General features: G+C 39.2%; 1 protein-coding gene across 1 annotated transcript in view; it reads right to left on the reverse strand.

Moving 5' to 3' along the window:
• Nucleotides 1-11,316, reverse strand: part of GALNT3 (polypeptide N-acetylgalactosaminyltransferase 3) — a 105,545-nt gene extending 94,229 nt beyond the window's left edge. The window contains exon 1 of the mRNA XM_077154046.1: nucleotides 11,297-11,316. The gene's annotated coding sequence lies outside the window, so the exon portion shown is untranslated. The remainder of the gene's footprint in view (nucleotides 1-11,296) is intronic.
• Nucleotides 11,317-27,827: the final 16,511 nt, after the last annotated feature.

Consider the following 27,827-nt stretch of genomic DNA (forward strand, 5'->3'; position numbering starts at 1 on the left):
TATCTGCTATGGAGAAATGATAAGAAAATGTAACAGGGGATTTAGAATGAAGGCCTTTTTTAGCACCCCTGTATCATACCCTGCCAAAGGTACAGAAGGTTTATTGTGCAATGGCCAGGGAATGAATTCTTGGGTCACTTGGACCTCTTAGAGAAGTGGACAGTGCCATGGGTCACTGTGGCTGTCTGGGAAGTGAAGTAGCAATTCACTTTCTCAACCTCAGTTTCCTCAAGTACCAAACAGGCATTTTTAAAAAATTACCTCATAAAGAATTAAAGGAGATAATTCAAAGAACCTTTATCCAGAGGTAGAGTCATTGCAACTATGGTGAGGATCATCCAAAATGGCTAGGTCAGGCCCTTGAACCAGTTTGCAAAGGATCAAAAGTGCTAAATGAGAGAGTCAGACAAAATGTTACAGCGGTCAATGAGGGAGATATTCCAACCACTCAGGAACTGTAGGACATGTTTTGAGAAATGGCACCATGGCAATAAAAGTAGGTCCCATGTGGGCTCAGAGAACATGCTCTAGAGAGTCCCCTTGGTGTTTCTGCAGGACAGAAAGAAAACATAGAATTTCATGGAGAGAATTAAACCCTTACTCTCCTCTGAGAAAGACTCTGGGCAAGAATCATCATATAGTTTCATAAGCATTAGTCATTGAGGGATCCAATCACTGAAGAACAGAAAAACCCATTGATACAAGTTTGTTGTCAAGAATGACTTGTATGACCAAGCTGGTTCTCCCACCTAATTTGACTGCTGGGTCTCAAAGACAAAATTTTAAGATGTATGGGTAGCTTTTATATCTATTGAAGAGGAACACCATTTTGAAACATTGGGGATATAATTTGTGTGCATTCATTTATTTATCCAAGTGCAAGAAAGCAAGATCCTGGAACAGTGTGGATATTAATAAATGTTTATTAAATAAACGAATGCCAGAAAAAGCCTGTGATGGTTACGTTCATATGTCAACTGGACCAGGTTTTGGTGTCCAGTTGTCTGGTCAAGCAAGCACTGGCCTGATTGTTACTGTGAAGACATGTCGAGAACTTAGGTCATCAGTAAGTTGGTTACATCTATGGTGAGTACATCTATAATCAAATGAAAGAAGTCTCATCCAATTGGTTGAAGGCTTTAAAAGGAGAAGTTATGATTTCAGCAATCAGAAGAGAGAATTTTCATCTCTCCTTCAGTCGGCCATCTATTCCTCGGGAAATTCACTGAAAACCTTCACTGGAATTCCCAATTTGCAGCCTACCCTACAGAATTTGGACTTGTACATCCCCACGGTCATGTAAAAGTCTTTCTTAAAATCTCATAATATTTACAGATATCTCCTTTCAGTTCTGTTTCCCTAGAGAATCCTGACTTATACATAACCTGTGAAATGATTTATGGGATTATATTTTGGGACGTTTTAATGATGAAGAATGTGGTAAGAGCTGAAAAGAAGAAATGAAACCGCTAATTCATTACATCATTAAACATAATTTGAAGATAAAGTAGAAAAGTAGAATACAAGAAATCTGCAGAGGGTGGTGTAATGGTGGCAGAATTCAGTGGCAGAATTCTTGCCTGCTATGCCAGAGACCGGGGTTCAATTTCCGGAGCCTGCCTATGCCAAAAAAATCTGCAGAGAAAGGAAGTCAAAGCTCGGCCATCCAGAGCCTTTTTTCCAGACTTAGTTTTAAAACAATATGTTTCCTTATTGCATAAACCAATTTTTCTATTAAACCAGTTTTTCTATTACATGCACCTAAAAGCTTCATGATTGATTCAAGGTAAATGCATTTACTTCTAGGGCAGCACACTCTTTCCAATAGCAGAATGCTTTTATCTCCTACCCCAAACACCCCTCATACTGGAAGGTCTAGGAAGCCAAATTAGTCCTTAGAAGGCCTCCCCTCCACACTTTTTCTTTCTCTCCTCCACCTCTCTCCCCTTCTGTCTTATGTTCCCTCTTTCTTCCCACCCCCCTCTCTCTCTGGGTCAAGTCCTTTAAAAGGAAATGGGATATTTTCCCAGAGGGTAGACTTTTGACTAAGTATTTTAAAATATTGGTGAAATATCTACTCAGAAGCAGAGTGCATCTCTCTAGAGACTGGGAAATTCAAGGTACTCCAGTGCAAGACATTTTTTTACCTCTTCGACAATAGTAGAGACCCTTTGTTCCTGTCTTCTCCTTTGCTTCCCTTTCTGTAGACCATCGCTGTTCAAAAGAAGCATATTGTGAGCTACAAATGCAAGCTACACATGTAATTTAAAAGATTTTAGTAGTCATATTTTAAAAAGTAAAAAACAGATGAAATGAAATTTAGTGGTGTATTTTATTTAACCCAATATTTCAAAAATCATTTTAGCAAGTAATTAATTGAAACATTATTGAATTATTTTACATTTTTATATTTGTACTTACTGTTTGGACTCCTGTGTGTATTTTACACCTACAGAACAACTCAATTTGAACTAGCTAGACACAAATCATCTTCAGTTCTGTTACAGTAGGAAATTCAACATGCAAAGGTTAGCATCCAATTGATTAGGTAACTGCACTACCTTGCTATTTAGAAGCATGATAAAATTTGTGCTATTCCATCCCTTTATCTGACTCTTGTATATATCTTTAACATTGAGGTGCAAGCCAGTCTTCCTGATGAATTTAGAGGATGCCATTTATCTTTATCTAAGGATTTTCTTGTTTGTTTTTTTGTTTTGTTTTAACTTCAGGTCACTTTTACAGCTATTAGATGGGAATATTCTGATATTAAAAATAGAAACTTCTATTTTTAAACTGTGTACTGACCAGACTTTCACTTGTATGAGGTGTCTCTTTATTCTTGGTAAGCAGAATAGCTGATGTAGCTAACAGATGCTCAGACCAAAAGTAATACTTTATCAAAACTTTGCTTTTTGGTTAAAAAATGTTTTCTTATATGATTATTTGAATTCTAACTCTTGGAAAAACAGATGAACTGAGAGTGCAAGAGACAGTGTACTATGGTAGAAAGAGCATGGACTTTAGACTCAAACAAACTTGAATTTACCACTTACTAGCTAAATAACATTGGACATGTCTATTAGCTTCTCTGTGCTTCCGTTTCCTCATTTGTAAAATAAGAATGGTAGCATACTATGACTGAGACTGCTACTATTATTACAATCCATTCTCTCCTTCATCAGTACAGAACCCCTGTAAATTAGCAAGACTCAAGGATAGGCAGATTAAAGTCTACCTGTCCCGAGTCCCTTTGATTCCTTTCAGGTGGGTGTGTTTGGGTGATTAAGTTCTGGCCAAAGGGGTAAACTTCTGGAATGGAATGTATCCTTTAAAGGGGGGGGGGGGGGGAAATAACTTTTTGTTCCCTTTTCTCCTTCCTGCTGGCTGGAATGCAAACATGGTGGGTGGAGCTGGAACAGTCACTTTGAAACATGAGGTGTAAGCAGTATGTTGAGGAAAGCAGAGCAACATGACAGCAGGAGCCTGGGTCCCTTAAGATCATGGAATCACCATCAGGCTTTTAGGGCAGAGAGAAATGTTCCTACTTTGTTGAGCCATTGTTATTATTTAGGTATGTTATTCCTAATATACACCTAATCCATAGGATCCTTTCAAGGATTAAATAGGACAACCTATGTAGAATACTTTGCACAGTGCATGGCACATGGGAATGTAGGTGCTCAATATATGACTGCTATTATTATTTTCATCAGGATAAAATATCTCCTTGAAAGGGTCACTGTAAGTGTTCAATGAAAAATATAAGTGAATTTGCTTTTTAATCTGTAAATGTAAAAATTGCTATATAAATGTTGGCCCTAATTGTCATCATCATTAGATTATTACAGGGAATTAGCTAATTGCCAGGTAAAAAAGCTTTATGTTACATTTATGAGTATTTATAGGCTTGCCTTTTTATTGATGCTTTAAAGCTTAGGTATCATTTGGGTGCTATAAAAAATCCTTAGAACTTGAGCAGGCTTGGGGCATCCTTTATTCATTCACTTTTACCTTAAAAAATTCTCCATTACAAAAATCAATGTACAGTTTGTAGTTAAGTGAATCACAGTTATGAAGACTTGAGTAAAGTAAAAGGGAAAAATCTACCTTTTTCCTTCCTACTCCCTTTCTTTTTTTTTTTTACATGGGCAGGCACCAGGAACCAAACCCAGGTTCTTGGGCATGGCAGGCAAGCACTCTTACCTGCTGAGCCCCCGTGGCCGGCCCCTCCCTCTCATTCTTTAGAATTATCTATAGTAACAATTTAATGTTTCCTCCCTTATGTATAAATATCTATTTTTTATGATGAATACATGTATTTTTTCTTTACCAAAAAAATAGAATCATTTTCACAGAAACTTCAAAAGTGCAGAAAGAAACTCGCAACAGCATTTTGGTTTGGCTTTGTTTTCCAATTTAAAATTTCTCTTGGACATCTTTCCGTGTCAATACACATTCATCTATCTCATTTTTTAACACCTTGCAGGCAGTTTTTTAGACATTTTTACTAATAATTATTCTGAGACCCTTAAAGTAAAATAAAGAAGATAGCCCTTAAATTAAACAAAATAGGAGGTACTCAGTTCTTAGCATTGTTGCTAGAATTTCATTAGTTAATGTAGGAAAGGATTACAAAAAAAAAGTCCGGTACATAGTGAATGTTTGATACATTATTATCTGCTATGATATTGATGATGATGATGATTATAGTTGACCATCTCATTGAGCTGTCTCAATAAACTAGGGTGGTCAGAGGGTAATTCCTTATCCCCACTACATATGATATTATCCATCCTATTCTTTCATTTTTAAGACTCCACTTGGGTTACGTTGTAAGGTGGGGGTGGGGACATGCTCTGAGAGGACCGTCATACTGTGGTTTCTTCCCCTCCGGATCTGAGCAATCCTGGATTGCCCTGTACCGTACCAAAAGAGAACAAAACTTATGGTCCATCAGTCAGCTGGTGAGTCAGCAAAGAAGGCACCTTTAGCCTCTGGGTCACTCTGGAACCTAAATGAACTTTCTCGGAAGGAGAAAAGCCTGCTGGGTGGGGCTCACCTCCGCTAAGCCTTGGAGACCGATTTAAACAGGCGTCCGGTGATGCCCCGGCCCCCTCCGCCCTGGGGAGGTGAATCACTCGGCGAGGATAGCAAGTCCCCTGGAGGAGCCAGGATCTCAGGAAGGGGAAGAAATGCTGAAAGCTCTAAGCAGAGAAGGGGCTGCGACAGAAATGTACTTTGATAGTAGCCTTCACTTTGTAGAGAGACTATCTGATCTTTTTGCCATCCCCAAAGCATCTTAAATGAAATTTGCTACAGCCTGAAAAAACACTTGGTAAGAGAAAGATTGACATGAAATTTGTGTGTGTGTGCAGACACACAATCCTGCCTTCAAAAATCTTAAGGATCCAGGTAAATAGTACTGAAAAAAATCCAAGAGCCCTCATTTCCTGAATTGGTGTGTTCAGGAATTTAGGGTAAAGGATCTTTCAACATATTTGAAGTGGGTGTGACAGTGAACAAATCACTACCTAATCCTCTTCCAGAACAGTTCTAGTTCCTTAAGAATCTGGAACCTTGAATGGTCCAAACAGAGACTATAAATAACACTGGACTCGAGGCCATCTGGGGACCTGAAATCCACCGCTCTCGGCTCTGGAAAAGCAATGTATCTTGAAGGGACACCTTTCCGTAATGCGTCCACCAGGAGGGGGCGTCAGTTGACAGCTCACACAAAGCCCTGGGACGCGGAGGTCTTGCCTGGACTGCTGAGAGACCCGGCTTAGATCTCAGTTTAAATCTCATCCACCAACGTTCCAAGTTAACATAACGCCATCCTCAGCCCTTAGGGACTCCTAGAATCACGGCATTTCAAATCAGTGAAATACCTTAGATATTACGTTCTAACTGAATTTTATAGATGAGCGAACCGAGGCTTAGAGAAATAAAGAGCTTTGCTCAAGTCAAATAGCAAGTCATAATTTTATTAAACAACAACATGATTTTTATGAGTTTGCTCACAGACCCGATTTTACTTAGGCATTACTAAAGTTTTCTCTGTTATGTACTTATTGGTTGAGGTTTAAACTATAATTTTAATCTACATGTGAAAATATAGACAATTCTGTTAGGTGTTTAGATCATAAAAAATATTTGGCCCATATATAAAGTAGAGACATTCACATTCCACCACTTCATTACGCTCTTAGGTTTTTAAATAAAATGTTGCAGTCACTTCCTTTGAGAAGACTTCCCTTTTCCCTCCAGAACGGGTTAGCTTTCTCTCCCATTTGTCTGCCCATCATCTTGGATTTTCTCTGTGAAACTGTAACATTGCATTGTAATAGTCTATATAACTTTCTGTTCTCAGTAAACTGTAAGTTCTACAAAGATGAAGACTTGGGTATTTCTTTTTTTACATTGTGTCCCAAGCCCTTCAAATAGTGTTTGGAACTGTAAAAAGGAGTTAAATAAGCAGGAAGAAGGAAAAAGGAAGAAGGATGCAAGAAGAAGAGGAGGAAGGAACTCATACCGAAATAGGAACAAAAAACAGAACGGGAAATATGTTAAGAAATAGAGTTGGCAGTAAAATAAATGTAAACAAATACTAACCTAAATAGCAAGATTTCCCTGTCTTTGCCTTTCGGTGTCTATTTACACGTCCTGGTGTTTGGAGTGCGTGGCAGACATTCTAAGGTGCACCCCCCCACCCCCCCACTAATGCTTCCTGGTGTGCAAACCTAGTGTAATTCCCTCACTTGGATTTGGGCAGAATCTGTGACTTGCTTCTAACCAAAAGAATATGGCAAAGGTAATAAGGATTCACTCTAGTGATTGCGTTGCATTATGTAAGACTCTGTCTAGCCAGCAGAAATACTGTAGACACTCCCCTGGCTGGCTTGATGAAGTAAGTAGCTGAGTTGGGAAAGACCACGTGGCAAGGAACACACATAACCTCTGGGAATTGAAGGCAACTTCCTGCCTACAGAATGGGAAGAAATGGATATTTATGAAGCACCTAAAATTGGTACTGTTCTGCATACTTTATATGTCATCTTAGTTAATTCTCACAATAAGCCTCGAGTGTTATTTTTCCCCCTTTTACACACACACACACAGAATCAAAGGTAGAACAAAAGTACTTTTCTTCAAGTTAACTAGCAATGAAGTGGCAGAACTGCAATTCAAACACAGATCTGGCAGTCTCCATTATCTGAAAATTCTCCTAGATAATCTGATTTCCAGCTTTCATGCTATATTTTAGACACAGGGCTGCTAGATAGGTAATATTCAGTTTCTATACTGATACACTCCAATCATTTCTATAGTTAAAAAAATTAAATATATGCTATGAAGTGAAACAAATTTTAAAATTGGAATAAGATGTGAAAAGACAATTCACAAAAGGGAACTCCAAGTGACTAATCAGTATTTGGTAGAATGGCCACCCTCCCAAGAAACTGGAGAAATGCAAATTAAAATATCACTTTCTACCTATCAGGTTGGTAAAAATTAGAACCTTCAATAATACCAAGTGTTGGTGAGACTGAGAGACCTAGGAGCCTTCATAAAAGGCTAGTGGGTACCTGGAACAGAGAAGATCAGTTTACACTATATAGAGAAATTAGAATGTATGTAAACTAGACTCAGCATTCTATCTCATTTGTATGCGCAGAGGGCTAGCTGGTGGCAACTTCAATCTATTATTGGGGGAATGGACAAGTAAAATGTGTTGGATGTACACTATGGAATAACAAGCAGCAGTTGGAATCAATGAATTAGAGATACATACAGCAACATCTTAGATACATAGTGATGAGGGAATAAAAAGTATGACTGAGAATAATACCTATTGCACAATGCTACTTCTGCAAATTAAAATATGCGTGCCTATAACAAGTTCACTAATTTAAAAATATATATGTACATATTCAATGATATGTATCAAGCCCATTAGAATGACTGTCTATGGGGGAAGGCAATGGAAGTGGGGTCAAGAATGAATCAAAAGAGAAAACATGGAGGAAAGCAAGAATCTTGTCCAGACTGATGATAAATTGTGCATTATGAACTAAAAGGTATGATTACCTCATCTCTTGGCACTTGAGGGCGCCCAAAGGAATTTAACATGTGGAGTGGAGCTCTTTTGTTATTCACTAAATAACTTATGCTGATATTGGATATTTGAATTTCAAAACGTAGGTACACACTTTTTTAGTGGAAAGATAAGCCGCATCAAGAAAATGCGCTCACATATGCTGAGGAGAATGGAAGGATTTTTTTTTTTTTAATAAAATGGCTAAGTTCTTATATTTGTGCTTGGAAAAGACACAAGGACAAATATTTCAGCAAAGCCTTATAATGGGCGCATAGGTCTTTTTTGGGGGGTGGGGGGGCATGAAAGGCGGGCATTCTAATCACTGAACTACCCATGCACCTGGATCTTGTTTTAATGGAAGAGTCTGACAAAATCATTCCATTCGAGCAGGGCACTCTTGTGGCAGATCACTACTGTGGGTACAAAGCGCCAAAAGCGCCTTTCTGCCTGGGTCCCACCGTGCCTTTCTCTCATATGTTGCCTAGCCGAGGTCTGTGGAACCCGAATGCATCGGACCATGAGGGCACCCAACTCGACAAAGCAAAACACACCAATGGAACAGCTTTTTATCTTGGTCAATTGATTTTATCAGGAAGGCATTACTAGGAGTAGCTGATATAGTCCTTTTCCAGACAATCATCCACGTTTGATATCGTTCAGACATGGGTCCAGAACATATTTTCAGTTCAGTTTTTTAGAGTTCACTTAGGAAGTAGGAAATTACACATGAATGAATGGTTGAATAAACAAATAAAGAAATTTTAAAAAAACACAAGATTACATGATTTTATCCTAAGTTGTTTTCCTTGGCTATGAATTTTGTACCACAATAAATATTATGATTTGGCTAAAAATGGTTTATTTATTTATTTAGCCTATTTTGATAAGTATAAGGTAGATGAATGAAGGAGAAAAAAATTAAGGTGAATAAAATTATGTCATTTGTCTATTCTTTGGGGGAATAAATTAAGTTTTTATATACATGATTCATCACTTAACCTAATGACTACCTCTTTTTAGGTCCCCCAATTTTTAATCAAGCTACTTTCAGTAGAATTGTCTAGTTTGTACAGTGAATAGAAATTTACATCTTTAGGTACAGAATTTCTAGGTATCCATCAACTAAATATTTACTCTAATGTAGAACAGTAATGTCAGTAAAGGCCATTGGAGTGTGAGGGTTGGCATCATACAAACAGTTCTGAATTTCCACACATCTATAAACCCAATCTGCCCTTTACTGGTATCCTGCCTCTCTCTTTTTTCTCATTTTTTCCTGCCATGGTTTATTTTTTACTTTTTATTTTTGGCTATTCCACTCTTGCTTGGCTTTATTCCTACCACAGTCACATCCTCTCCTATTAAAAAAAACTGTATGAGCTTTGTAACAACCACGTTGAGCAATTAATTATTTTCTCCTTACCTCAGGGTTTGTGAATTCAACTCATATATCCCAGGGAAATTCTAAAATCTTAGTGGTGCCCACAGTAGGAATTCCTTTCTGTTCAAAATTATTTAAAGCCAACTCCCAAGGTCTTCATTAGGTATTTTCACTAGAAACTCCAGTCTCATTTGGAGTCCACAGGCCATTTCATTTTACTGGGTGATTAACCAAAAGCACCACATAGATAGAACTATGGTAATAACTATTTTATCTTGCAGCTTCTGAATTTTGCTAGTGAGTTCAAAATAATTTTTTCTTCTCTCTTTTCTGTTAATTCCAATACTTTCAGAGCCTGGCAAAATCTGATTCTGATTTTATTTTAGTTATAGTGACAGCACAATTTAGCATTGGAAAGTACAAACATTACCTCATCCAAAGAGGCATGAATTAAAATTTCCCAGGCTTTTTTCTTTTTAGAAAACAGCTCTCCAGATACATGAATGAAGCTATGTCTACACACTTAGCAAAGCAACTGTAATAAAACTATGATGACCACCATTTCATTGGAAATCCACTACCATCGGGCTATTAGCACTACCAACAATCTCTAAGCTGACCTGTAAACCTAAGCCCTTCAAACACCAAGTCCAGTGCCCCATTCATAGTTGGTACTCTATAAATAGTATGGCACAATTTCTTTCTCCTTAATCGTTAAAATAGCCTTCACTGGTAAACATTGTTTTTATCTCATTTTAAAGAACAAAGTATTAATAACCGCTCGGCCATACTTGGTAACTATGATATAAGATCTATCTGACTACCCAGGGCTGGTAATATGAGCTCAGTGGCAAAACCATTTCTCAGTTGGTCTGAATTCTCCCAACCTAGAATCTTCCTTAAGCACCAGCCGCGGTCCCTCTTTGTAGAAGTGTAATTGAGAGTTCAAAGTGACTTTGCTCTGCACCACGTGATGCTGCTAGTTCAATCTAAAGACCAGTAGAACAGTGAGAGGACAACTCTATACATAAGCACAGCCAGAGGGTTTGGGTCTAAGAAGCAAGAACTGAGATATGCTAGCTAGGCTCCTACAATCACACTCCAATTCAATAATATCTTAAACTCTTCTTCATTGGAGATCTTTTCTCAGGGGTTCACAAGTTGTCTTCCTGAAGGGAATGGACAGTCCAAAACTTGCCTCTAATTCCTACCTTCATTTCTTTAACGTTACTAAATAATGCTTTGCTGTCAACACTGACGCCTTACTGAGACAATATTTCCATGTAAATCTAGTACCTTCATTATACTCTCTGGCCATAAATATCACAATAGTTGCCCTTAAAACATAACAAACCATTTAGCAATATTCCTGAGCAGTAACATTCGGACTAAAATCACCAATAACTAACAGATGACAATTTCCAATGAACGAACAATTATTGAAAATAATAGGTCAGTTACCATTAGTGGCAGAAGTAAAGGAGTCCAGTATCATTTGATGCATTTTATGATACTATAAAAACTTTTCTTTCTAATAATTGATATCATAAAAATAATCATGTAAACATATAATTTTCTTGTATTAGAAGAAAATAATGACCATTAAAAATTTAATGTAATTTTCAATTTGATTCAAGAATGTTCAGTGGAAATATTCTTTTAAAGCATAACGCAACAACAATTAGAATGTCTACAATACATAAAATTCAAGAACATCATTACACTCTCCACATGAAAGATCAACAATCCACGTTATAACAATTTTTTTTGTAACTTACTTCTGAATTAATAGTATAATTGCAAGATTAACTTACCTGCACCTTTCCTTTAATGTTCAAGGACTTAAAAGTAGGTTCTTCTCAAGTTTCTGAAAATACTGATATTTTCTCCTGCTTGATGTATAGGAAGAGTTGCTTTAAAAAATATACATGGGGTGGCATTCAGTTATTCACTATCTTGGTGTAATTCTGGGAAGGAATAGGGAAAAATACAAAAAAGATAACAGTCAGATTCTTCAATTTATTTTATATTTTCTTTTTCCCTCCTTAGTGAAAGAGAGGAAAATAAATCTTTGGCATTCTGAATAAGTGTCTAAAGTGTAACCTCTGTCAGGCCATCTAAATGCACAACTATCTGGCAGCTTTGTAATAAAAGCAGTAAGTAAGTGTGTTCAAGGAAGCAGCCAAAATGTCCGAGGTTCCTTCACCAGCCACGAGGGAAGCACATCGTGATTTGGACTCAGCAGCTGAAACCTCAAAGACTTTTGCACTGAGAAACAATGAAGATACTGTATAATCAACAAGGATTACAGAGAGAGAGAGAGAGAAGTCCTTTCAGATGGTAAAAGAAATGATTATCGCAAGGAAAGAGAAGCGACTGTTGCTTTTAAAAGGCAATCAGAGAAAAGTAAAAAATAAAAATAATATGAAATGTCACCACCTTACTCTCAGAAGATGTTAAAAGCCAAAGAAAAATTTCCAAGGGAAATATAATAAGCTCACAGATGAAAAAATATTTACATGAATATTTTAGAATGTACATAAATGATTTGTTAAATTAGAAAAATAAGCTGTTTCATTGTTGAGGTGCATTTTCTAAAGAGTACTCAATGTCTAGGAATTCTGTGCTTTTTTCATTGGGAGTCACTCAGATTTGCATTAATAAGGATGCTGTAGTTATTTAATAAAGAGAAGAAGAAATCTACAGAACTGGTTTTAAACCAAGGAGCAAAAGGGAATGTCAATAGTGTTCATTTCCCAATATGGGGAGGATTTCTTGAAATATAATAAAGCACCATCTTTTTCCTTTAGCCAGTATATAAAAGTTACAAAATCTCCAGTGCTTCACTTCTACAAATGATGCACTCCTTAAATACCATTCAATAACTTTTATTGAAATTTGTCTCATGAAAAAGCTGCAGTTCTATTTTTCATGTAGCAAAAATGTCACTGTGCCAGTTAATTGTGCATTGCCTTGCCACTGTTTTGAATTATGTGCATTTATGTCAACAACTTCATCTTACAACAGTGGTTCTAGTGGTTTTATGTCTCAATACACCTGATATAAATTTCATTCTTTCATCAGTAACAGTGACTCACCATAGCAGTCATAAAACCTGTTGTAGGGGATGATGCTAAACTATTAATTGTTAGAATCTCTCTCCAGGGGGATGTTCAGGAGGGCCAGCAGAGTTAAGCATCTTCCTCAGGTGATTCTGATATAACCCCCAGGAGTTGTGTTATATTCCCTAGCTGCTAAAACAAATATCAAACCATGGGTTGACATATGTTTTAGTTTGCCTATGCTGCCAGGATGCAATATACCAGAAATGGATTGGCTTTTATAAAGGGGGTTTATTTAGTTACAAATTTACAGTTCCTCAGAGGAAAGGCAGCTGGCTTTCATTTGGGTTTCTCTGACACATGGGAAGGTACACAGGGATGTTTGCTGGCCTTCCCTCCCAGCTTCTGGGTTCAAACAGCTTTACCCCGGGGTGATTCCTTCCTGCATCACCAAACGTATAGTTCTGAGCTACTGAGCTTTCTTCTGACCTGTCTCTTTTAAGCCTCCAGCTAACTAAATTAAACATCACTCATTACAGAAGGCGCTTCCCCTTAACCAACAGCAGATATAATTTCACGTGCTGATGATTTAAGGCCACAGCAACAGAACAGCTGGGCACCATCACCTGGTAAATTGACACCTGAACCTAACTACTACAGCTTAAATGACAGCAGTTTATTGGATCACAGTTTTGAGGCTTGGGGAATTCCAAAATAGAGGTGGGTAAGTCCCAGAACACAGTGGGGTGTCAAGAGCAAGTTGACTGCAGATTACAGTACTGCAGTGGAAAGTAGACCAGGTCAGAGAGTGCTTGAGTTCCTGAGACAAAGGCAAAAGTTTTCATCTCAAAGCTCCAATAGTGATCATAATGTGTCACAGAGGTGTCAACCGATGGAAAGTTGTTTGGTAGTTTTCTAGTTTATATTCACAGCCATCCACAGCAATATTCCTATGGGGAGAGAGGCTGGGTCCCTGGTAGCTGTTTCCCAACAATCATTTAAGACCAGCCTGATGTTGGGGTCATTCCTATTTAAAACTCTCACCTCCATGTAAATTGGTTGGAGGTATTTCACCACAGAGCACTATTTGACCCCATAAGTTTGTAGGTACGAGGCATCTGGGGAGGTTTGCAGGGTAAAGACAAATGTTCTGGACTTCACTGAGGCCACTGGAGGAGGAAGAAAACTGTGTTAGTATTTCTTAGCATGTCATCACAACTGTAACAGCACTTCACTGTTTTTCTGAATTCACTATCTCTGGAAATTTTACTTGGAGGAAGATATATTTCATTTTCATAGATGGCAGTCTCAGGTCTAAGATAACAGTCTGGGCTTTCACTCAGGTATTCTGGCTGTTAGGAAGATGGAAAGAAGAGGTCAGGACTAGGCTTGGCTGTGACTCCCTTCACTAACTCCTAAATAATTAGCTTTAGACTCTAAGTGCTTTATGATGGTACCAATGAGGAAATAAACATATGAGAAAACAACCTCATTGCGGGTATCATCATCCTCACAGAGGCTGCTGCACTAGGTCCCTTTACCCCTGTTCCCCAGATGCTAGGAGTGTAGGGTGCTGATGGCTCACAGCCCAGCTCCCTTCCAGGCACTACTCTGGGCCCAAGATTATATCCCCTCATGGAGCAGGAGGGGGTGAGGCAGTGAGGAGTGGGCCTTGCATGCAAACTTTAAGGGGGAACAACAACAACAACAAAACGTTATCAAGATAAACAATATTTTAATGCAATGTTCTTCAAGATCCAAAAAAACAAACAAATTACATGATTATCAAAATATTAAAAATTTAATAAAAGACTTCCGGAGAAGATGGCGGCTTAGTAAGACGCGCGGGTCTTAGTTCCTCCTCCAGAACAGCTACTAGGGAAATAGAAACGATACAGAACAGCTCCCGGAGCCACGACAGAGACCAAGAAGACAGCGTACCCCATTCTGGAATGGCTGACTGGCTGGGAGAACCCTCTCCGGTGAGATCGCCGAGCGGCATGGGCTTCCCCGGGCCAGGATGGCAGGCGGCCAGAGTCCCTCCCTCCCTCCTTCCCGGGCCGGCTGGGAGAATTGGACAGGCGGTCCCCTCAAGCCCCCCCCCATGCATTGCCCCCCGGACCAGCTGGGAGAATTGGATCGGAGATCCCCAAGCCGCGGAGAACGGCGACCGGGGTCCCTTCCAAACACGTGGCTTCCCGGTCCGGCTGGGAATGGTGGATAGGCACTCCCCCAAGCCACGGCGGCTGGCACCCCCTCACCACGCTTGGCGCCCCGGGCCGGCTGGGAAATTTGGACAGGCGCTCCCCAAAGCCGTGGAGGCTGGTGACCCTCCGCACACGCGGATCCCCGGGCCGGCTGGGAGATTCGGATTGGCACCCCCCCCCAAGCTGCTTCGGCTGGTGACCCCCCCCTACAGCGAGAGTTTTCCAAAGTTAAAGGAGCCACAGCATCCTTTACTGGTGGGACCCACAGACAGATGAGCGCCACGAGCACCACCTACTGGGCAGGAAAAGAAAAACAGAGCCCAGAGATTTCATAGAAAAATCTTTCAACCTGCTGGGTCTCACACCCAGGGAAATCTGATTAAATGCCCAGACGCCAGCAGAAGATAACGGATCACACTCATAAAATTGAAGATATGGCCCAGTCAAAGGAACAAACCAATAGTTCAAATGAGATACAGGAGCTGAGACAACTAATGCTGACTATGCGAACAGATGGAAAACCTCTTCAAAAACCAAATCGATAAATTGAGGGAGGACATGAAGAAGACATGGGCTGAACAAAAAGGAGAAATAGAAAAACTGAAAAAACAAATCACAGAACTTATGGGAGTGAAGGACAAAGTAGAAAAGCTGGAAAAAACAATGGATACCTACAATGGTAGATTTAAAGAGACAGAAGCTAGAATTAGTGAATTGGAGGATGGAACATCTGAATTCCAAAAAGAAACAGAAACTATAGGGAAAAGAATGGAAAAATTTGAACAGGGGATCAGGGAACTGAATGACAATATGAAGCACACAAATATACGTGTTGTGGGTGTCCCAGAAGGAGAAGAGAAGGGAAAAGGAGGAGAAAAACTAATGGAAGAAATTATCACTGAAAATTTCCCAACTCTTATGGAAGACCTAAAATTACAGATCCAAGAAGTGCAGCGCATCCCAAAGAGAATAGGCCCAAATAGGCATTCTCCAAGACACTTACTAGTTAGAATGTCAGAGGTCAAAGAGAAAGAGAGGATCTTGAAAGCAGCAAGAGAAAAACAATCCATCACATACAAGGGAAACCCAATAAGACTATGTGTAGATTTCTCAGCAGAAACCATGGAAGCTAGAAGACAGTGGGATGATATATTTAAATTACTAAAAGAGAAAAACTGCCAACCAAGACTTCTATATCCAGCAAAATTGTCCTTCAAAAATGAGGGAGAAATTAAAACATTCTCAGACAAAAAGTCACTGAAAGAATTTGTGACCAAGAGACCAGCTCTGCAAGAAATACTAAAGGGAGCACTAGAGTCAGATACGAAAAGACAGAAGAGAGAGGTATGGAGAAGAGTGTAGAAAGAAGGAAAATCAGATATGATATATATAATACAAAAGGCAAAATGGTAGAGGAAAATATTATCCAAACAGTAATAACACTTAATGTTAATGGACTGAATTCCCCAATCAAAAGACAAAGACTGGCAGAATGGATTAAAGAACAGGATCCTTCTATATGCTGTCTACAGGAAACACATCTTAGACCCAAAGATAAACATAGGTTGGAAATGAAAGGTTGGGAAAAGATATTTCATGCCAATAACAACCAGAAAAGAGCAGGAGTAGCTATACTAATATCCAACAAATTAGACTTCAAATGTAAAACAGTTAAAAGAGACAAAGAAGGACACTATATACTAATAAAAGGAACAATTAAACAAGAAGACATAACAATCATAAATATTTATGCACCGAACCAGAATGCCCCAAAATACATGAGGAATACACTGCAAACACTGAAAAGGGAAATAGACACATCTACCATAATAGTTGGAGACTTCAATTCACCACTCTCATCAATGGACAGAACATCTAGACAGAGGATAAATAAAGAAATAGAGAATCTGAATATTACTATAAATGAGCTAGACTTAACAGACATTTATAGGACATCACATCCCACAATAGCAGGATACACCTTTTTCTCAAGTGCTCATGGATCATTCTCAAAGATAGACCATATGCTGGGTCACAAAGCAAGTCTCAACAAATTTAAAAAGATTGAAATCATACACAACACTTTCTTGGATCATAAAGGAATGAAGTTGGAAATCAATAATAGGCGGAGTGCCAGAAAATTCACAAATACATGGAGGCTCAACAACACACTCTTAAACAATGAGTGGGCCAAAGAAGAAATTGCAAGAGAAATTAGTAAATACCTCAAGGCGAATGAAAACGAAAATACAACATATCAAAACCTATGGGACGCAGGAAAGGCAGTGCTAAGAGGGAAGTTTATTGCCCTAAATGCTTATATCAGAAAAGAAGAAAAGGCAAAAATTCAGGAATTAACTGTCTACTTGGAAGAACTGCAGAAAGAACAGTAAACTAACCCCAAAGCAAGCAAAAGGAAAGAAATAACAAAGATTAGAGCAGAAATAAATGAAATTGAAAACATGAAAACAATAGAGAAAATCAATAAGACCAGAAGTTGGTTCTATGAGAAAATCAATAAGATTGATGGGCCCTTAGCAAGATTGACAAAAAGAAGAAGAGAGAGGATGCAAATAAATAAGATCAGAAATGGAAGAGGAGACATAACCACTGACCTCATAGAAATAAAGGAGGTAATAACAGGATACTATGAACAATTTTACGCTAATAAATACAACAATGTAGATGAAATGGACGGGTTCCTGGAAAGACATGAACAACCAACTTTGACTCAAGAAGAAATAGATGACCTCAACAAACCAATCACAAGTAAAGAAATTGAATCAGTCATTCAAAAGCTTCCTAAAAAGAAAAGTCCAGAACAGACGGCTTCACATGTGAATTCTATCAAACATTCCAGAAAGAATTAGTACCAACCCTGCTCAAACTCTTCAAAAAAATCGAAGTGGAGGGAAAGCTACCTAATTCATTCTATGAAGCCAACATCACCCTCATACCAAAACCAGGCAAAGATATTACAAAAAAAGAAAACTACAGACCAATCTCTCTAATGAATATAGATGCAAAAATCCTCAATAAAATTCTAGCAAATTGTATCCAACAACACATTAAAAGAATTATACATCATGACCAAGTAGGATTCATCCCAGGTGTGCAAGGATGGTTCAACAAAAGAAAATCAATTAATGTAATGCACCATATCAACAAATCAAAGCAGAAAAATCACATGATCATCTCAATTGATGCAGAGAAGGCATTTGACAAGATTCAACATCCTTTCCTGTTGAAAACACTTCAAAAGATAGGAATACAAGGGAACTTCCTTAAAATGATAGAGGGAATATATGAAAAACCCACAGCTAATATCATCCTCAATGGGGAAAAAGTGAAAACTTTCCCCCTAAGATCAGGAACAAGACAAGAATGTCCATTATCACCACTATTATTCAACATCGTGTTGGAGGTTCTAGCCAGAGCAATTAGACAAGAAAAAGAAATACAAGGCATCAAAATTGGAAAGGAAGAAGTAAAACTGTCACTGTTTGCAGACGATATGATACTATACGTCAAAAACCCGGAAAAATCCACAACAAAACTACTAGAGCTAATAAATGAGTACAGCAAAGTAGCAGGTTACAAGATCAACATTCAAAAATCTGTAGCATTTCTATACACTAGTAATGAACAAGCTGAGGGGGAAATCAAGAAATGAATCCCATTTACAATTGCAACTAAAAGAACAAAATACCTAGGAATAAATTTAACTAAAGACAAAAACCTATACAAAGAAAACTACAAAAAACTGTTAAAAGAAATCACAGAAGACCTAAATAGATGGAAGGGCATACCGTGTTCACGGATTGGAAGACTAAATATAGTTAAGATGTCAATCCTACCTAAATTGATTTACAGATTCAATGCAATACCAATCAAAATCCCAACAACTTATTTTTCAGAAATAGAAAAACCAATAAGCAAATTTATCTGGAAGGGCAGGGTGCCCCGAATTGCTAAAAACATCTTGAGGAAAAAAAACGAAGCTGGAGGTCTCACGCTGCCGGACTTTAAGGCATATTATGAAGCCACAGTGGTCAAAACAGCATGGTATTGGCATAAAGATAGATGTATCGACCAATGGAATCGAATAGAGTGCTCAGATATAGACCCTCTCATCTATGGACATTTGATCTTTGATAAGGCAGTCAAGCCAACTCACCTGGGACAGAACAGTCTCTTCAATAAATGGTGCCTAGAGAACTGGATATCCATATGCAAAAGAATGAAAGAAGACCCATATCTCACACCCTATACAAAAGTTAACTCAAAATGGATCAAAGATCTAAACATTAGGTCTAAGACCATAAAACAGTTAGAGGAAAATGTAGGGAGATATCTTATGAATCTTACAATTGGAGGCGGTTTTATGGACCTTAAACCTAAAGCAAGAGCACTGAAGAAGGAAATAAATAAATGGGAGCTCCTCAAAATTAAACACTTTGTGCATCAAAGAACTTCATCAAGAAAGTAGAAAGACAGCCTACACAATGGGAATCAATATTTGGAAACGACATATCAGATAAAGGTCTAGTATCCAGAATTTATAAAGAGATTGTCCAACTCAACAACAAAAAGACAGCCAACCCAATTACAAAATGGGAAAAAGACTTGAACAGACACCTCTCAGGAGAGGAAATACAAATGGCCAAAAGGCACATGAAGAGATACTCAATGTCCCTGGCCATTAGAGAAATGCAAATCAAAACCACAATGAGATATCATCTCACACCCACCAGAATGGCCATTATCAACAAAACAGAAAATGACAAGTGCTGGAGAGGATGCGGAGAAAGAGGCACATTTATCCACTGTTGGTGGGAATGTCAAATGGTGCAACCACTGTGGAAGGCAGTTTGGCGGTTCCTCAAAAAACTGAATATAGAATTGCCATACGACCCAGCAGTACCATTGCTAGGTATCTACTCAAAGGACTTAAGGGCAAAGACACAAACAGACATTTGCACACCAATGTTTATAGCAGCGTTATTTACAATTGCAAAGAGATGGAAACAGCCAAAATGTCCATCAACAGACGAGTGGCTAAACAAACTGTGGTATATACATATGATGGAATATTATGCAGCTTTAAGACAGAATAAACTTATGAAGCATGTAATAACATGGATGGACCTAGAGAACATTATGCTGAGTGAGTCTAGCCAAAAACTAAAGGACAAATACTGTATGGTCCCAGTGATGTGAACCGACATTCGAGAATAAACTTGGAATATGTCATTGGTAACAGAGACCAGCAGGAGTTAGAAACAGGGTAAGATAATGGGAGCTGAAGGGATACAGACTGTGCAACAGGACTAGATACAAAAACTCAAAAATGGACAGCACAATAATACCTAATTGTAAAGTAATCATGTTAAAAGATGAATGAAGCTGCATCTGAGCTATAGGGTTTTTTTTTTGTCAGTTTGTTTGTTTGTTTGTGTCTTTTTTCTTTTTTTTTTTACTATTATTATTATTTTTATTTTTTCTCTATATTAACATTCTATATCTTTTTCTGTTGTTTTGCTAGTTCTTTTCCTAAATCGATGCAAATGTACTAAGAAATGATGATCATGCATCTATGTGATGATGTTAAGAATTACTGATTGCATATGTAGAATGGAATGATTTCTAAATGTTGTGCTATTTTCTTTTTTCTTTAATTAATTTTAAAAAATGTAATAAAAATAGGATCAAGGTGGCTCATTTTTCCTTTTGTCCAAAGCTCTAATATGGCTCCTCACAACATTATTACTGAAGATCTCTTCATTTAGAATGTTCACTGTTGCATTTATCAGGATGTTTTTGTATCAGTTTTGATTTGTAAAAAGATTGCGTTGAAATATTATTTACCTTGATTATTGAATTTTTTAGTGTCTCTTGAAATTTGGCCCTTGGGATGAGTGTCTCATTCACCTCACCCTCCTCCCAGCATAGGCAGGTTGATTCAGGGGGTACAAAGGACTGGCCCCCTTGCCTTCACAGTGGGCAATGCTGAAGGGCCTTCTCAGTTCCCTGAGGGTTCAGCTAAACCTTTTGCTGTGAATTCATCCCAGTCCAATCTTGCTTACCTCACTTACTTACAAGTGTTATCCCTCAGAGCACTCCTGCATGCAAGTCTCGGTTTCAGAGTTGGTTTCCCTTAAGACAGCCCCATCCAACACAGATGACAATCGAAGCTCAGAGAGGCTGAGGAACTTGCCCAAGGTCTCAGGGTCCCTTAAGGTAGAGACGAGAACCCAGGTTAGCCTGACTTAAAGCCAGGGCTCTTCGCCGTAACATTCTACAGTCTAGGGCCAAAATTGGCAGATGTAGTCAAATAAACGAAAGGTAAAACCCAGACACCACACTCACCAAACACTCTCCCACTTGAATTTCCTAAGTGTGGACTGTGTTCTGGGTCTCTGACACCCAGGAATTAGGACTCTATCAGACGCTGCGGGAGGCAGAAGAGTTGAGCCTGGAAGCTGTCCGCATCCTCATCCCCAGAAACCGTCGATATGTGATCTTAAATTGGCAAAAGGGACTTTGTGATTAAGTTAAGGATCTTGAGATGGGGGGATTATCCTAGATGATCTTAGTAGGCCCAAAGAAATGAGAATGGTCCTTGTAAGGGAAAGAGGGAGGCAGGAGATTCAGAGAAGGTGATGTGACGACGAAAGCAGAGGGAAAGCAAGCAGCCTCCAAATGCTGGAAACGGCGAGGAACAGATTCTCCCCAGGAGCCTCCAGAAGGAATGCAGCTTTGCCGGCACCTTAATTTCAGCTAGTGAGACCCATTTGGGACTTCTGACTTGGCGAACAGTAAGAGAGTAAACGTGTGTTGCTTAAGGCCACTGAGTGAGGATGGGAAACTGATCCAGACCCCTGAGGCAGCATTCTCACACGGCATCATGGCGGCTTACTCTGAGTTGTAATGGGTCCTTAATGGAAATCAGGCAGAAACACCAGAGCAATCTAATGAAGACTTCTCTGTTGTATTATATTAGGTTTTGTTTTTCCTTTCTAAAGAACTTGTATATGTGGAAGGATGAGGATGCGTATTGGCTCCAGATGGTCATGTTCTCATGATAACAGATGGAGACCCAGGACAGGCTGGGCCCAGCTACAGGAAAGAAGGAGAGAAATGATTGATGTAGGAGGGCCAGCATAACTGAGGAACTTTTTGTCAAGCACAATTTTTACTTTTCTGATTCTTCAGTAATATTCTGTGAATTGTGGAAGGAGATGAACATTCCTGTTACTTTAATATGGAACCAGCAGTTCTGTTTTTCTTCTTTATCCTTGCTGAACTGGAAGGCATTGGAATTTAAACTCCCCCTGCCCTTGAGCAAAAAGAGAAATGTTTTGTTCTTTTTTTTATGGAGACATTTGGGTCTGATGGGCCTTTAAGTTTCATTATTGTTATTTTTTTTAAAAAGCTGAACCTAGAAGGTTTGCTTTGTTTTGTTTTAGATTGAGTATAAGAAGGAGAACAAAATGCTTTAGCTAGATGCCAGGACAACAGAATTTGGAGCATCAACAAAATATCTTGAACAGAAACAGGGGAGAGCAAGGCTTTACTCCAGGCCAGGAAGAGGTTCTCCCATGGGGACAGGCAAGGGGAGAGAGAGGGCAGGTCATGTGTATATGAGTAGGGGGATAAGAAGTAGGGGGCAGAGGAGGGGGGTTATATCTAAGCAGATGGGCCCATGAAGAGCCTTGCAATGATACTCTTGCCCTAAGGGTGTGCCAGCAAGATATAGTTCTAGTGACTTCATAGGAGCAGAGTCATCACTGGGGAGCCCATTATTCAAATGAGCATCTCCTATCCCTGGTGGCTTGTTAGCTGTATGGTATTTGCCTTCTGTTTCTTCTGAGCATTTCATTCCATCATTTAGCTTCTTGTTTGGTGAACTCCCTGAAAGAGTGCTGCCTATCAATTTCTTTACATTTTGCTTGGTTCCTATCTGACTTTCAGTTATAATGTCCTTGGACATATGTGAGTCCAAGAAAAGGAGGGGTGGAGTTCTAGATACTTAATGGGATGGCAAAACGGGGAATCCTTGGGGGTAAATGGAGCCAACCCAATTTGTTCCTCTCCTAGCATCTGCGTCTTTCATGTGAGCTGTGATAATGGTCAATGGTTCTTCTTTACATTATGAGAAAATAATGTGTAAAGATAAGAGCCTTCTACATAAGAAGGAATATCAAGTCAATGGTCTTGTTGAATAGCACCATATTCTTTGAAAGTACCTTACTGATTAATATGGATCTCTATGGCTGTTTCTTCACTGCTTTGCAAAAGTGTAGGCCTGGGCACTCATCAAATCCTTGAGACTCTCTATAATACATGTCTCACTAAACTCTTTGTTAACACTGAAATAGTGCAGCTGTCAATACTGTCCTTGTTTGGATTTACTAGACATCTGGTAGAAAGAAAATAAGTGTGAGAATTATGATTATGAACAATTAACTTATCACATTGCAAAGCACTTTATCAATGAAAAGAGACTAATTTCTTGCACTATTTAATGGAAATTGTGCTTTTTATATAGTTGGTCAGCTATTCTAGTGCCTGAATGTCCCACCTCCCCCTTTTTAATTAAGTACTCTGGTGGGAAGGATTCAAAAGAATCAGCAGGCATGCTCAGGTGGACCCTTCAGGGCTGTCTCCCCAGCTCCCCTCTTTGGATTCTAGCCTCTTATCCATAGAAGTGAGTCCCTATTTTGTTTCTCTTGGTGGCCTCACCCCCTTATGCATTCTCAGACACTTGATGAACCAGTACAATAAGATCCCCTTTTCTGGAAATTGGGGGACAGAACTAAGGGACTCAGGATGCAACTAGAACTAAACCATAGTCTCTGCTTGGGGCTAAGCCTATAACACAGGAGCAGTGAAGGGTCTGTGGCAGCCAAAGAGGAGCAAGTGTGCACATCTGAGGGCTTTCCTCCACCTGGCACAGTGCAGTGCCTGGCACAGAATAGGTGCACAGTGAATATCTGTAGAATGACTTGGCATGGTAAATGCATGGCTAGGGAGCACAGAGAGCAGGAAGCAGCAGATGAAAGATGTAGAGTCCTGTTCACATTTCAGTACCTGGTTTCAGTCCCCTTCCACCACTCAGTGCCATTGCTGATCTTAGGCTCTATAGATCCTTGAAATCTTACTTATAACCTAGAAGTTGGTTTCTGTTACTTGCAAATAATAGAGGGATCACTAATAAAAATGTTCTCTGCTTTTGGGAAGCTCAGAGTCTACTTTGAGACAAACATGACAAAATTTATTTTCTGCGGAACTTATTCTCTCTCCCTATAAATAAATAAATAAATAAATGAATAAATGAGTGTGTGTGTGTATCTGTTTGTTGTGTATATGTGGATATAGTATCATGTATATTTAATGTATGTGTGTATATATGTATACATATTAGTTTCCCTGAGTTCCATTTCCTCATGTCTAAAATGAAGGGATTAGATAAAATGATCTGAAATTTTAAGAGATATTTGGTTTCCTGGAATACATCAATGATTTGTTAATAAATCATTGAATGATTAATGTTCCTAGGAAACAGTGCTGTCCCCTTCCAAAGAGGCTCTTTGGGCGTTCCTGTACTTATCATGTTGTAGGATGGCTGAAAAATTTCGGCAGCTCCTGTGGGACGTGGTGGCCCATGGTCTGAACTCCCTCCCTGGGGGCAGGTCTCCAGTCTAATAACTGACGGTGTTGGTAATCCTCCCCCAGGTAAGTCAAGGTGGAGCTGAAAATTACATAAGACCTTTCCTTGTGAACAGCCTTGAAGACAGACCCCCAGCGTGTCACCTCAGGACGGGCAGCCTCTTGGCGAGGGTGACAGGAAGCCAGGTAATCTGCTGCAGTGGGCCCCAAACGTGGCTGGCCTCCTTGTGGATGACCCCAGGTCTTACAGAGAACCTCGACATGCCTTCCCACATCAAGCGTAACGCTGGGCGCGTGGCAGGTGCTGAGGAAACACTGGACGATCAAGTAAAATTCATAATCACAGCTCGCAGCATTTGCACTCTTACTAGAGCCAAGTGCTTTGCATATATTTTCTTGTTTCACACCATCAACAATTCTCTATTTAGCTCCATCTTAAAGGTTAGGAAACTGAGACTCAGAGAGGTTAAGGAACTTGTCCCAAATCACACTGATAATAAGTGGCAGAGGATACAAACCCAGATTGTCTGACTCTAAAGCCCGTTAGTCTATACTGCCTCTTTCTTCTCAGGCATAATTAGAGGCAAGTGAGAACAGCACAGAACATTTTACCTTACGCCTATTTTAACTGACAATCATACAGACCTCACAGAAAACAAGATCAGTTTGGACCACAATGTTCTTCTGAAGAGCATCTGCCTTGAAAGAAATGTTAGGGGATTAAGAATGGTTCAAAAACTACATATATATTTTTACAATGTAAAACTGTACGAATTTCTGTTACTTTCACTTTATGTTTTCAGAGGTATCTGAAAGGGCAGTGTGTCTTCTACAGCACTCTTTTCTATTTTTCCTCTCTCCACTGTTCATGTGAGTTTTATTGGCAAGTAATACCCTTTTCCCTTCTCCTATAAGCCGAAATTGGGGCACTTCTGCCACCCACTGAGGCTCAATTTTAAAAAGGTTTGGGGGTGGGGGGGGTGGGTAGCAGATGATTTAGTTTCTTGTTTTACGTGAGGGTGAAGAAAAAGGAATAGAGCAGGTTCTTCCCAGATGCCTGATTTCTAGTCAGCACGCTGCTTGAGTCCCCTGACTGAACACATTTCAGTCATCCTGTGCCTATGGAGAAAAAAAACACCACTCCTGGCTCACGTCGCTATGGTAACTGATGCTCAGCAGGCAGTTGCAGTTTCATTTCACATAACTGACTCTCAGAACTCGAGGGGAGAGTACGCTTTCATGTAAGAGAAAGGGAAAGAGGAGCGGCGTAATTAACGCGTCTCGATTTAACATAGGGAAGCAGGTCACTGCCACTGTTCGGCCGTATCGTGTTTAGCTCCATTTTGATACCTGTGTCTGAACTGAGGCATCAAAGGACGGGCTATTTCTCTCATCATGAGTGAAGTGCATAAAGTGGGCAGAAGAGGAGAAACAGGGGTTGCGCTGGACCCTTTGTGAAAGGCTTTTCACGTTATAAAACCATCTCTGCTTGAGAGTATATAGAATTGCCTTCTCTTCTCTCACTCACAAAGGAGGCCTGAGAGATGGGTTGCTAGGCAACCTCACACTGAAGACTGGGGCGCTTTGAAATTAACATAGCTGACCTCCCCATCATCTCTGCAGCACTGCTATTCAACACTGTTTTTATGAGGCAGTAGGACTCTAGAAAATGTAAATAAAATAATAAGGACTAGGGGAAATAAATCTAACTTTTTTGAAGCAATGACCAAGATCCCCTCAATAAAATAAGGCAGTGGTTTGAAGGAGCAAGATTGAGGGAAAAAAGTGGCACTAGTCTCTATGCACCAGAACACTGTATTTTGAATAATATAAGAACAAAATTTTTCTCACTGTGCTTTTAAGGATTGTTTATAACTGCCACGTAAACCATCACAGCAAAGGCCTATAAATACTTATGGGCAAACAGAAAATAAATGTTTATAACAGATATAGTGCTACACATGCATTTTAAACAAAAAGAACAACTTTTCAATCTTCAGTGCATAATGTTTTGCTAAAGCTCCAGACCCTCCTACTCTCCTTCCTGCCACTGCGTCATTAATATGACACTGGTGGTATGGGAAGCGGTGGCATTTATTTTGCAAGTATTTATTTTGGAAGGAAACTGCAAAGCTGGCCCATGGGGCAGAACATATACTCTTGTCAGCAATCTATTATTTAGTTTTTGTTTAAAAATATCTCATACCTCTGGAAAATAGTAATGGGCAACAATTTTAAGATAGGTTGTTGAGTATATCAATACTAAAAATCTATCAAAATTGGTGGTGGTGAGGGAGGAACAGCAAACAAATCCTGATCTCTTCTTTCATAGGTTTGTTTTTCCTAGTTTGGGTGAAGCAATTCTGAAACTATTTTAGATGGATTATGGGATTGAGGAAATGAACAATTATGTTGAGGTTGCTGGGATGCAGAGTCCTCACTGCGGTAGAAGTGCCAGACAAATAAATACCAGGCGAAAGCAAGAATCCTGGGGGATGGATTTGAATTAGAAGTATTGGTGTGATTTTGTGATTTCTAAACAATGTGTGAGTGTGTGCGTACTCATATGTGTGTACACATGTATACATGCATAGGGATGTGTGTATATACATGTATGCATGCATGTGCATGCAAATGTATAAACATGTCTATATTTCCTATCTGCTGCAAGGCCCTAGAAGCAGTGACAGCCAGTAGCAATAGGGTGCCTAGGACCCAGATTTTGATCTCTAATGCCATGCCCCACTAAAAGGAACCATGGCTCCTCTGAGAAATGACTGATTCCAGGGCTGGGGCAGGATAGTTAAAAATCAAGGTGGGAACTTCCAGTTATGCTAAAAAGTAAGGAAGTGTTAAAAAAAAAAAAAGAATCTTGGGTCATGCCATAAGAACACAGCAGCCAGCTTGAAGAGATTCCTGTTGGCCCAAATGGGGACAATATGAGCACCAAAATAATTAAGGACAGTAATGAATTATGAACCATTGGGAAAACAACAGAAGTCATTAGCCCATATGATATTAAATAGATGGATTTGTTTTTTTAACCTAAAAAGTTTTGTTTTTTAAGCCTAAAAATAAATAACAAGGGAGTGCTCCTGCTTACAGCAGAGGGAATGATGAAGTTAGAATACCATCCTGTTTCAGGTATCATGGTAAAGATTGGGTCAGGCAAGAATCATCACTAGATGCTAAATCCAGGGGAAATTTTTGAAAAGGAGCAGGATATTTGCACAATCTTAAAGTGCCTCTTCACAGATTGCTTATTAGTTGCAAGGGAAAAAAATTCATGCCTTACAATAGAGAAACTGGACAACGTCTTGACTAAGCAATCACAATTAATGTCATCAGTGAGGGACAGACGGAAATTATGTGCTTCCAGATGTAAGTCCCTGAGAAAGAGACAA

Source organism: Tamandua tetradactyla, chromosome 3, assembly GCF_023851605.1.
Source record: "Tamandua tetradactyla isolate mTamTet1 chromosome 3, mTamTet1.pri, whole genome shotgun sequence".
NCBI classification, from domain to species: Eukaryota; Metazoa; Chordata; class Mammalia; order Pilosa; family Myrmecophagidae; genus Tamandua; species Tamandua tetradactyla.